The sequence below is a fragment of the Homalodisca vitripennis genome, chromosome 4 (genome assembly GCF_021130785.1).
Source record: "Homalodisca vitripennis isolate AUS2020 chromosome 4, UT_GWSS_2.1, whole genome shotgun sequence".
In the NCBI taxonomy this organism is placed as follows: domain Eukaryota; kingdom Metazoa; phylum Arthropoda; class Insecta; order Hemiptera; family Cicadellidae; genus Homalodisca; species Homalodisca vitripennis.
In genome coordinates this window covers 126,205,111-126,218,878 of record NC_060210.1, presented here as the reverse complement: position 1 = coordinate 126,218,878, position 13,768 = coordinate 126,205,111, and the positions used below count along the sequence as shown (strand labels likewise).

The following is a 13,768-nucleotide window of genomic DNA, read 5'->3' as shown; positions in this document are numbered from 1 at the left end:
AATTGAAAAATTAAAAAAGAGTTTAAATATGAAATCCAACATGTTTATGGTTATGTTTCCTTGCTCAATCATATGAGGCAAATATAATCATCAAGAATTGTATAGAGAACTCAATCATCCTGTACTTGAAATATTGCGATAGAAATGCTGACTCTCACTAACTCAATTTCGCAGAACAGTGTCGCCGATCATCTCTCTGCTATTGGCTGGGAGTGTTACATTCGCAGTCTGCGAAACATTACGCTGAAACCCCGATGAGTCGGATAAACGCGCCGATAAGCTACAATGTGTCAAGAAAGGATTTTTCTTTGATTCCAGCTGTAGTGTTTATTTTGTCAAAAATGTATATCAACAAATAAATACACAGTTGTAGGCCTTATGTTACATTTTTTACATAAAAATTCCTATAGAGTTCTTATTTTTTCCTGCCTTTATATTTATAAATAGATAATTTGTTAATTAGACTATTTATTCTAACCTGACACAAACTCCAATCATGATTTTTATTTGTTACTTGCTAAAAAAAAAGATAATTTGTATTATTCTTTTACGTTATTACAACATGAATGAACAAATAAGAAGTATATATTGTCCATGTCGCGTAAAGCACCCGTATCAAGCGCGGAAGTTTATTCATTCTATCGGAATTTTCCTATCTAAGTATGCTATAAATTGTGTATTTATATGAAACTAATTAGCATAGCATTTGATACATGCATCTTTATTTTGCATTTGAATAAATAAGTGTTTACCTTAACACGAGCAAGTCTCATTGAGATTAGCCTTGGCGAAAAAATTCTTTTTGTAATGATATAATAGGTGTCAAAGTGCGCGTTAATTTCAGAAAGGGGAGGAAGGAACAGAGGGAGGGTCAGGAGGGGTGAGAAATGGTAAGGGGGAACTGCCAGTGGTGGGGGAAGAGAGAGTGCGCCCCTGCTCGTGCCTCTACGAGCAGTGCGCAGGAAGCAGACCGAAAAACAAAGACGCGAGCTAACTGTTTAAAAATCAACACAAATTCCACATGTTATCTAATTATCCTAGAGGGATCGACATATTTATAATTCTAAAATATATAACTAATAAATAAATAACAAAAATTTAATCCCTACGGTAATATTTCTCATACCGTACTGTAAACATTAGGTATCTCTATCTTCCATCGTTTTTCATTGGGCTTGATTGTAAAATGGCCCAAAATGATTATGATTCCTTCTAAAGTGAACCAAAAATAATCACCGATCTCCCAGTTCTAGACAATACTATGCTCAAGGTTTTTTTTTTAAGGCTGGTGGTTTTCTCGCATGTATGAACTAGGCATTAGGAAGTCCGGAGCCGTACAGAATATCTGCTGTAGCAAAATGTACACTGTTTTCGAATTTTCTTTCGAGCTGTTGGTATAAACTACACCACAAAGTACAAAACTGTGTATTATTATATGGACCTCTTGTGGGAAACTCTTTCTGGAGTACACGACTTCTTAAAACTAATCAGGCCGAAATTGATGGTGGGCTTTGGAATGCTCCAAGGTGAAACATCACTCTGATGTGTAATCGTAACGTCATATTTATCTTACCTGAGACAAAATTAAATTTACATATAAGACTGTCATAGTTTTACTGATGGTATTAGCCACATCTTTCTACTAAGCAGGCATTCATGCACGCGAATTATTCAACGTTGTCCAATTATAAAATATATGTGTTTCTGGTAAGATACGCCCCAAAGTGAAAAGTTTTAGATTTTAGATTAAATTTGTATCCCTATTTTCTAGAATACCACTAACTCCCACACCTCTCTTAAAAGTAGTCATACTGAATCTTTATATGCGTTCCTAGGCGCTAATCTGAAGAACGGCTAGACTAATTTGACTATTATTTTATTTTATTTGTTAGCACAAGGAAGGTTTTTACACAGATCAGAAAAGTTTCCCGGAATAGTTAATAGATTGGAAAAAGTATGATAATATTATACAATTCATAATACAAATTTAATTGACACTAAAAACCTATTGACAATTTTAAACTTTATTTGAGCTATGATTTTTTTAAATAAATTACCGTACTCTAAACAGTGAAACCGTACATCACCGCTCGCACACCCACAGCAAACCATCAGGGAAGCGCGCCCCCATGGTGGCGAACGGGAAGCCGGATCAAAACTAAACTAGGTAAAATAAAGAACACCGTGGTCAGTATACTCAGGTTCATTTACTATGACATAACATAGGCCTATCGAGCGAGAGAAAAACAAAATTTTTCAACAAATTTCACACCAAAATGAACCTTCCTGTCAATATAAATATATAGACTATAAAATAAAAATAAAAAAAAATAATAAAAAAAAGGTGCCTGCAGTAGTATATACCTCAAACAATCCTTGTCAGGTGCACCTGCATACAACAAAATTAAATAACAAAATATAAACTATATAAATGGCAACAATAACAATAACAAATAAATAAAGAATATGAGCAGGGTATCACAGATGTTGACTAGAAGATATTGTCCATCATGGTGGCCGTCCTTCAGCAGAGCGCAAAAGCGAAGGTTCTCTGGGACCACGCATGATGGAGAGATGACAGGAGAAAATCAACTCATCTCTTGGACCTCATCAGTGAGGGGCCGTAAACTTAGCCGCACATGTCAGAAGGAAAACAGCTCAGTAAAACTAACAAAACAACTTAAATAAACAAAATTTTCAATCTGGAGCTACTCCTAACTTGTACACCACGGTTCGGACTCTTGACGCCACCCTCCCGGAAAGGCCAAACGCCTTCAAATGGTCAGTGGCCTCTGCAGCCAATAAACCACACACACATACACTATATAAAACACACATGAGCCGGGGAGATATAGGTATTGAACCGGCTCAACGGGTTGAATTCCTTCATATTGTGATATGACATTTTTACAGAGTTTTAAGGAAAGACGGATGAATGAAGAATACCATGCCTGAACTAAATTCCGAAAAACGACGAGATTTCTATAACGCAAAATCTTTTATGTACGATTATATTGAAATGTTGCATGAACTTAGTAAGTATTTTCCCATTATACCGAGAGTAGATGTTTTTTGACAGTGGTAGGCTTCTCGCTCTTTAGTATTTATGTATAAGTTCTTGTTCGGGTCAATAAGGCGACTTTAACCAAGAGAAGACTAAAAAAATAAGCAATATTTGATCATAGTAGGTTTGTAATACCTATATATGCATATCTTTTTTACCGGAAGTAGATTGCAAGGGATAGAAATAAACTGTTTTTACTGAATTGTGTGTTCGAGTCCTGCATATGAAGTTTCTTTTTTGATAGGGACAACAGGCAAGCTCAGCTGTGGCGTTGAAATATAATTCATTAAACCAAAAGTCAATTGATTAAACTCTGATCACATTAACAACCATACATGTGAAATAATATGTACCTTTACATGCTTATTTACAAAATGATTTTGAAAATGTTGTGCGAAGCCACGGGTAACGGGTAGTATCTAATAAAAAACAAACTGAATGGCGTAAAAGTCACTAAACAAATTCAGGTTGTGTTCGTGATACAGTCACATTCAATTACCGGCTCTCATGTGAAGTGTGTATCTCGGACTTCAATTTCAGATTGGAAAGCTTAATCTGATGCAATAATACTCGCGAGATTGATATTGTTATCTCTTTTATAAATTATTGTTGACACACATCAATGTCAGTACACATACTGGTGAAATCCTCATTGCAAATATTATCAAACACAATTGGGAGAAATGTTAGGCTCTGTACGGCAAACTAGAGGGTTTCAAAATTATATAAGAGTGATATCGCTTTTAATACACATTTATTTTTTATACATTTTATCGCGGTTTCTCGCCCCACAGTAGAGTAATGAGCACTAAACGCATATCCTTTGTTTGAAGTTTGTTATTGAGAATAAATACGGTAATTTGAAAGTATAATGAAACAAAAATAAAACTTTAGAGGATGGGAATAAATTTTTATGTTAACAATGGTGGGTCATTGGGGCACTAATCGTATGGATTGCTACAAAATTATATATACATATTATATTTCTTCTGGTTTGTTTGATTATAACAGGAGGTTTTCGGAAGTTTGTTTAAAATTGTATGTATTAAGATTAAGATTTACAACAATCATCAAATGCAACGCTTACGTATTCATATGCAACGCGTCCTAGTTATTAAGTTATTAAACTATGATAAATTAATTTTTAATAGAAGTGGTAAAAAAAATTTATCATCACAAATATTGTTTAAATATTTTCCAAGGCAACATTTTGGGAGCTGCAGGAATGTCTCTAAATCAACATAAAATATTTGTTTAGTACACTGTGAAACTACGAAGCCGAAACAGTGTCAATCTTACAAAGAGGAACATGGCGTAATATTGCATTCCAACTTTTATATTTTTTTCAAACCGCTTAAGTGTTTATTGTTGACCGCCGATGTTTTGTGTTAACTTGTCGATAAGCTTATGTTTTTTACTTCTTTACTTCGTCCCAATACTTGATTATATCTATTTTATCTTAATAATTTATAACTGTATTGCAAATCCCACGAATAATTTTAAACCATTCTTATTTATGATGTAAAAATGAGTTAGGTCTTAACTTACCTTACCTAAGGCATGAAAATGAATACAATTATATAAATATATACATATATATATATATATATATATATATATATATAAAATATATACATATAGAAAGAGAGAGAGTGAGATTTGTAAAATATTCACTTTTTAATCAATGTGGCCTAAATAATAACACTTATTCAAAAGGTTGGTTTAACATTATATCTCTTTGTTTATTAAAAAATTAATTTTTTATCAGATAAAAAACACAATCAGTTTGTTGTAAGGGACTGGAGAAATTTATATTGGATCTGGCGATGTTCAAGCCAAATCGTTGATAAGACTATTCAGACATGGTGGATATTTCTTTCCATCTCCGTTGGTTTCCAGCTCGTTGTCTGCCTTTATATTCCCAATTACTAATTAAGTACAATGATTGTAATTTAGTTTGTTTGTAAGCTCAGATAAATATATTTTTAGGTTTCCGTATAAAACACAGCTAATAGTGCTGTATAACAATTATTTATTATTTATTACTTCTTTAGCAAAATAATTGTACATTTCATGTATTCTTTGATAACAAGTGTTTCCATAATTCCTTTTTAACTACATATTGTTTTTTTAGTTTTATGTGCACATGTACGTATGTGTGTTTTATGTCTGTGTTGTATATATGTGTATCGTATGCATATGTGAGTAGGTATGTGTATATTCTTCTCAAATATTTTACAGTTCTGTATTAATATATTATTTAATTTTTTTTAGTGCTAAATAGAAATAAATTTTTATGTTTACATATTGCTTATTTGTTTTTCCCAAAATTTAATAGTGGTTATTCAAGTAAGTATCTTGCCGATACCTTGTCAGTGTTCATGGATTAGCCGTAAGATTAAGTAGCTGCATCTATGTGTAAAATTTACAATGTTTTACGAATGTATGTGAGAATAGTATATTGTATGCTTCAAGGGTTTACCCACAATTTCGTTGTCTGTCGGAGTCGCCTGCCACTCGCTGGCCCTGCCCGCGCTGTCAGGCCTGGGTTCCCCTAGGCTAATGGTCCCGCCCCGGGCGATAGCGCTCTCCCTCCCTCTCAACAAATGTATCTGCCGAACACTTTCTCCCTCTACGATAATTTTATCTAAAGGCAGCTCACGTTAATGCTCAAATCGCATTTTTTTTGTCATATTGACGAATTTCAGAACTATTTAAATTTCGCCTCTTCACAGTTTTGATTTAATTCTAGTTTCCTGAGACTTGGCTCAAAACCTTCTTCTTTGAGTGACAGGGCTGTTGAGTTGACGGGAATACTCCCTTGTTCAGGAATGACAATGTCTACATAGGGGTGGCGGAGGTGTCGCCGTTTATTTCAAGTCTCACCTTCCTGCTTCTATCCCTTACTAATCATCCTGACACATCCAAGAGCTGGACGCCCAGAATATATGTTCTATATGTCAGTGTTAACAGATCACACATCTTATTTTTGACCGTCTGGTTTACAGAGAGCTCCTCCTAACCCTTGGCTATCTTTTCTGAATTTGAACATGAACTTCTTAACCTCTTGGCCTTCGCTGCAGTCATGTTATTGTGATTGGGGGAACGTTAAAACAACTGATTTACTTGGAACCCATTACACTACGATCCAAACCTTTTTATAATTATCCGACCATGATTTTTTCTTGAGTAACAGACTAATACAACCGACTTCATAGCAACTCACCATACTGCCGCTGCCGACACCTGGCTGGACATAATTGCCTGTCGGTGAACCCATGCCCGACCCTTCATTGTTCGCACCATGACAACTGCCTGCCCCTGGACTTTCAAAACATGATTTTGATATATTTGCACTCTACAAACTTCTTCTCTCCCCAAACCCCAAAACCAAAGTTTAATTAAATACAGAAACTACAAAAACATTGATCTTGACGCTTCTGATTTTCCGAATACTTTCCAATATTTCTTGGCATGAAATACTACTATTTCCTGATGACGTGAATGAATATGGTTTTTTCAATTTCATTTCCCTAATTTCTTCAATTGTTTTGATAAACATGCTCCAATAGTCCTTCAAAACGTGTAACAAAAAAGGCCCCCTGCTCCCTGGATTACTGACTTTATCTTCGCCATCCTGCAAAAGGCAGAGAGACACCGGCTTTCTCGCAAGGCTAAGCCGAAACAAAGAATCAGCACGATTGGAGCTTATATATAAAAAGACTGAGAAATCAGACACAGCAACAAATTAGAAATAATCTACAATTTATAATATTTTATTACAATTCTCTATCTCAGAAACAAAAATCTAAAAAAACTAAAACCCTGTGGGACGAAACTTGAAAGAAGTCTGGAGTGGGCAAATCTGATGGTGACCAACAAAACCCATTTTAAATCCAAATATAATCAATAACTTTTTTGGGCTAATCGTCCCCAGTTGGAATCTGTCCCCGTGCTCGTGATTATGTCATAGAGCTTAGAGGCCTTCCTCCTCTTGACTGACCTGATTTCATCAGTTTTTCTTTCACTCCCGGTGACTGAAAGCTGAGGTGTTTAGGGCGGTTTCATGAGGATGTTCTAGCAATGCAGGTCGGGGCCGACAAATCACATTCCAATCAAGTTCATTAAAAGCACTCTGCCAGTCACCTCATCATTATTACTGCAATAATTTTAATAAATCATTTAATGGTCGATCAAAAAAACTTTTCCAGATATATGGAAGCGTGCTACAAATCAATCCGTACCCTTAAATAAGGGTCTTATTCCCCCTTTGCTCCATCTGATTTAAGAACCTAATTCTATACTTTGCGCTATCCAAGTGTTCTAGAAAATATTCCACCAACAATTCTTCTTCATTCTCCTTCTTTCTTCACATCTTCTTCTTTCTTCTTTCTCTATTCTTCTTCCTTCTTACTTCTTGTTTCCTTCTTTCTTTTTTCTAATCCTCTTCTTCTTAGGGTTCTCTTTCTGTTCCTCTTCTTTCTTCCCTTCTTTATCTTTCCTGTCCTTCAATTTTCTAATTCTTCTCGAATTTTCTCCTCGCCCGCGCCGTTCTTCTCATTGCCTTCTTCTTTCTTCTTCTCGTCTTTACTTTCTTTTCCTTCTTTTCTTTGCCCTTTTCATTCTTCCTCTGCTATTCTTGTCACATCTTCTTCTCATTCTTTCTTCTTCCTTTTTTCTTTTCCTATTCTTCTTCTTTTCTTTCCTTATTCTTTTCCTTCTTTTTTCTATCTCCTATTCTTCTTCGCAATTCATCTTCTTTCTTTCTTCCTTCTTTTTCTTCATTCTTCTTCTCTTTTCCCTTCTGCTTCATTTTTCCTTCATTTCTATTCTTTCTTTCATTTTCTTGTCTCGGGTTCTTCATCTTCTCTGTTTCTCTCTTCCTTCAATTTCTTTTCTTCTCATTCTTTCTAAAATTCTCTTTCTTTCCCTATTCTTTCTTTCCTCATTTCTTTCCATTTCTTCTTTTTCTTCTCTCTTCTTTCTATTCTTCTTTCTTTGCTTTTCCTTTCTTTTTTTCTTTCTTTATACTTTTCCTTCTGTTTCTTCTAATTCTTCATTTTCTTCTTTCTCTCTCGTTTCTTCTCTCTACTTCTTCTTCTCTTGTTCTTAATCTTTATTCTCCCTTCATCTTTCTTTCTTTCCTTTCTTCTATTCTTCTTTTCTTTCTCTCATCTTTCTTCTTCTCCCTTCCTCTTTCTTTCGTCATCCTCTCTTCTTCTTCTTCTCTTCTCCTTTTTCTTCCTTTCTTCTTCTTTCCTATTTCTTTCTTTTACTCCTTCTCCTTCGGTTTCCTCTTCGCCGTTCTTTCTTCTCTACTCCTCCTGCTTCTTCCTTCTTTTCTTTCTAATTCTTTTTTATCTCTTAATTTCTTTCTTTCAATTCTTCTTTCCATCTCTCTTTCTTTCTCTTCATTTCCTCTCCTTCTAATAAGTGGTCTTCTTCTTCTTCTCATCTTTTTCTTTCCTTCTTCTTTTCCTCTTTCTCTTTCTTTTGTCTACCCTCTCCCATTCTCTCTCTCCATTCCTTTTCTTTCTCTTTCTCTTCTTTCACTGATCCTTTTACTTTCTTCATTTTCGTTCTTTCTTCTGTCATTTTTCTTCTTACTCGCTTGCTTTCTTCTCTTCTATTTCTTCTTCTTACTTCCCTATCTTCTTCCTAAATTCTTTCTTCTTCTTTCTTTCGTTCTCCTCTCTTTTCTTACTTCTTCATCTTTTCTTTTCTTCTTCTCAGTTCTTGTCTTTCTTGTCTTCTTCCGTCTTCTTTCTTTCATTTTCTTCTTTCCCCCTAAGCTCCATCCTGATTTAAGACTTCTATTAGTATACTGTGCCTAGCGCTATCCAAGTGGTTCTAGAAAGAATATTCCACCACCATTCATCCCGTTTTTAATTGACAGTGGCCCCAAATAAAAAAAAATTATTTGTTGGTATTGTTCAATCTGGGGTTTCGCCCTCGACCACAGTACTTGCCCACAGCCTTTTTAAAAATCAAAGAAGATATAAGACTTGCTATGGACAAGCGACAAGCTACAAATTTTGACCTCAATTTCGATTTTTCCAAGGCCCTTAGACTGCGTGCATCCACCCTCTTTTACTGATCAAATTGAAGAAGGTCATTGGGTTTCTCTGATGGTTTGTTGTTCAGGTGGGTGGGGTCATAATACTCTCCGAGCGACAGCAGCGTGTCCAAGAAGACTTGACAATTGGGTGCTCCGAGTGGAAACCTGTCACCTCGACGGGGTGCCTCAAGGGTTTCTGTACTTGGACCACTTTCGTTTTTACACTCTACATTAAAATGGACATAACTACTAGCATCCGACACTCAAAGTTTCCATCTGTAACGCTGACGATTTTACAAATTTTACCGCCACTTTTCACCTAACGAAATGATGGACCACTTGTTGTGACAAGTAATGAACTCTGATATTTGATTCAATAGCTTACTGGACTTGCAGAACAATGGACTGAAACTTAATGAGAAAACCACAGACCTAAACTGTATTTTAATAGGCTATCAAAGGCTTAATTACTAAAATTGAACATTAATACAGCTCCAAGGCTGATACTGAACAACAAAGAAATAGTTTACAGAATGAAAAAGTATAAAACCTGGGAATTAACTATCAACAAAAAACCTGGGACTAGGTGTGGGCTGAAATCAGGTGTAACTAATTTGTAATAGGGTTTTTTGCCTGTATACATGGCCTCAAGTGATTATGCACAATACTTGCCGTTGGATGTTACAGTGAAGTTGTTGGTTTAAAACTCTAGTTTTGACCTCTTCTTCAATTACTGTGGCGTTGGAGTGGATCAATTGACATGACGTGTTGAACCATTTCTAGTAAAATTCAGCGTGCACCAGAATTATTGTTATTCGGTTTAATTTTCAAACTTACGACGTTGATGATCCACGTAATCTCCTTATTTTGAGCAATTATCCCTATTAAAATCCAAAGAACTTAGAGATCTTCATGAACGGTCTGTTTGCACGCACTAATCCCAGCAAATGGTTTGTCCCAGTTATTTGGCCCAAAGTTTCCGTTTTTATGTCTGATATTAGTGCACGTAGAACTCGTAGGGGTGCGATTCTTTATTAATCAACTCCAATTCATTAGGACAACCTTATATAATAAATCTTTCAACTGTTTTCCGCATGTCGATTGTTGGAACGCTCTCTCCAACAACATCAGACAATAATTGACAAGCGTGATCGCCTTTGGGGCGGAGGTTAGGGCCATCTCTGCTGCGGACTACTCGGCGGGAGTGAACGGTTTGGTGGTTCTTTGGTAGTTCACACTTTGAGTAACTGTATGTAAAGGGGCGTGGATGGGGAATGAAAGCTGATTAGGATAGGATATTTTTTAGTTTCCCAGTTGTATTGAAAGAGATTTATGTGAGTAGTTTTCAAATCTAAATGGGTTTTAACTTTTTTTAGAGTTAATAATTTATATATATATATACACCATTATTATGTTACATCCCAAATAGTTAATTAATTATTAAAGTGAGTTTAGTTTTAAGTGTGTCAGTTACAATGTTAGTAATAGGTATAATGATCATATTTTACTTTTACATTTGTTTGATTATTGTTTTGGAGGTTAAGTGGTTAGAGTAGGACTTTTAAGTCTTAAACTTCGCCTCTGTAAATAAAGGAATTTTTCATTTCATTTCATTTTACATTAAAGAAAATCGCAATAATTCAACCAGAACTAAGTGGAAGTCGCACTGTTTACAAGTCTAAGGGTTATTGTCTTACTTTAATGAATCTTATCACTCTCCATGATGCCAAATGTGAAAATATCTGAAATAATCGTATATGACGTTATTAATGAGTAGCTCGAAAGTTGTATCAATACCATTTTTGCCCACTATTACGTTACGTGTTTAATGCTACAATATTATGTCTTATGATGTTGTAATATGTACTTATTTAAGACTTAAGATGTTCTGTTCTGTATTCACCTGTATGCCTGTCTGCGGTTTCTAGACCTCTCCTGTATAGTACCAGTTTTTAAGATTGAGACATGTGGAATGACTTATTAATGTAGAGATATTTTTGAGAGTACTGTAAATATACTTTTATTTATCTTTTTAAAATTTTTAAATGTTACCTCCAGTAGCCAATTAAATTTTTAATTTTTTTAAATATTAAAAAAACTCGTACTTATAATAATAATTAAGGTTTAAAAAAATTTATAATAAATTTATGTTGATATATTTTAAACATCTTAGAAACACAATGGGTTGAATGATTTAGGCTATAATTGAAATATGCTTTTGGTAAAATATACGAATAAGTTAAAATAGATCCTTCTTGTTAATAATAGATCTTTTTAACTATTGTAGTGTTTAATATAATATATGTTTAAATGACTCATGTATTAGTTAAGAGTAATAGCTTTTTTAAAGAAATTTGCGATAGGCACTGTGGTTTACAAAGAAAAAGAAATTTTTAATGGAAGAAAAGTAAATTTATCACACCGCGTGACAGTTATATACGGCGATCATTACGGTCACGGCCAGACATTGACACTTTATGCGTAAGTATCAAACCTCTCATTTACACTCACCAGATTAATGAAAACCCAATACTCTTTTCTACAGGAGCTGGAAATTACTACTAACCCATTATCGAACACATGTTTTCACCAATCGGCATTTTACTCACTGATATTTTATTTAGAGTTTCAAGAATATTTATGTATTAGTTCGTTTGATCAGTTTAAACTGAAATTATATAAAGTTGTATGGGTAAAATAAGATGGTCACTATTAGATAACAATAGGCAAGAGGAAATGCAATATTATTTCTCTATTTCTTTAAAATAGATACTTTTGGAAAAGTGACTTGAATGTTGAAAGATAGACAGTGAACGATACCTAGAAACGTGTAGAGGCGGAGGATGTTTTATCTTGTATACATACACGACGAGGTCGTTATTAGTTTAGGATGGAGGGCGGTACTTGAATTACTCCTCCATTACTAATGCTGAACTGCCGAGCTGCTATTGGACAGTATGAAGACCCAATACACATGAAACTGAGTCTGAGAGATAATATATTAAACGTAAGGTACAGTTTACTTTGCATTGGAATTAAAGCTAATTATTTGTCACGGCCAGCTTTGAAAGTGATTTTCTAATAAATGACGGGGACGTCATTGTCATATCCTTTTTAATTGTCATAATACTTCTGAAATTTGTGCATTACTGAAAGGTGCTACGATCTCCCCATCTACTTCAGATTAATATGATTTTAAGTTTAAAGATCAATGTTCGTGAACCTATGGTTTGAGAGTGAAACAGTTTTTGTCACTACCAATGAAATAAAACAAATTTCTTAGGAGCGTTACTTAATACATGCTTGATTAGTGTATTGTTCCTTCCTAATATCATAATTTTATAACAGTATTACTGTAAAGTTATTATAATTTATTTAAAAATAAATTAACTTGGGACTGATTTTCATAAAAAACTTAGATATTTACGATGTAAATTATTATTGTGATATAGTAGCAGTTAATATGAGATCAACTAATCAGTTGACGTTTCGTTTTACATGTAGTTTAGCCTACTTGGTATGTTTTATTTAAGGAAATTAAATACTCAGATTTTTCAGCGGTCAATCCCCTAATCTGACAAAGCTGTCCCTGTCATGAACACAAACTAAGCTTCAACTGAATACATGATATATTAATTAACTGAACCTATTTTAATATGATACATATGTTCTTCTTGTGCTAGATGTTTACGAATGGTTATATTCAAAACGGGGACCAAGATTTCCAAAAATAAAAACAATCAAACAGTTGGTTAACGAGGATTAATTAGTTAATTTTGTTTCTTAAATAGCCTACTATTATTATTTCTGGAGTTATATTAAACAAATTACTATCTTTTTGCTCATAAGGCACGTAAAAGAAACACATTTGCTTCATTTATCAAATAAAAATCTATTAAAATTCATTCATGTGAGAAATTTAATTTTTATGTACAAATTAATTCTAAATGGGAGAAGTGAATATCTGTAGAAATTAAAATCTCCAAAAACGAAACTTAAATAAAATTTTAAATTAATTATTTTTCGTGTTAACTATGCTTTATTCCATTAAACTTGATTTATATCAGAAAAAACCTGCGTATGAATAACCCATAGAACACAAACGCAATTATCTCACGGAACAATGCATTTGTGTTTACGCTAGCCCTAGTATTATTTAATCATTATAATTAACTTGCTCAATCACTATTCTTTACGTAGTTGTTTAAGTGGTGGATGTAATCTAATTAAAATATTCAATCGCATTGAAGATGATCGCTTTAAATGATGTAAAGTTATTAAGAAACTTTGTATTCCTTAACTGATGAAATATGAATACCGCGTGGTATAAGATTTAGAAGCTTATACATTTTTAATCTTATGGGAATTTTATATAGTACTGTGGCTATCATTGGCAAAACCACATATTTCTTACTAGTTACTGTACGTTTGCAGATTATCTCTAGAATTGATATTGACTATTTGTCATTGATTATGTTTATACTCAGTTATGGTAGTTGACAAATAGCAAAATTTCTTTTACTAATATTACCATAGAATTAGTATTCCCGCATCATGTCATGCGATATTTTATTTCCCAGTCTCAAAAAATAGTTATCAAAAAATAAAATAATTTGAATTTGGCTCTTCATCATTCCTGGTGTTAT

General features: G+C 33.9%; 1 pseudogene; it reads right to left on the bottom strand.

Moving 5' to 3' along the window:
* Positions 1-871: 871 nt before the first annotated feature.
* Positions 872-11,692, bottom strand: LOC124361179 (annotated as a pseudogene).
* Positions 11,693-13,768: the final 2,076 nt, after the last annotated feature.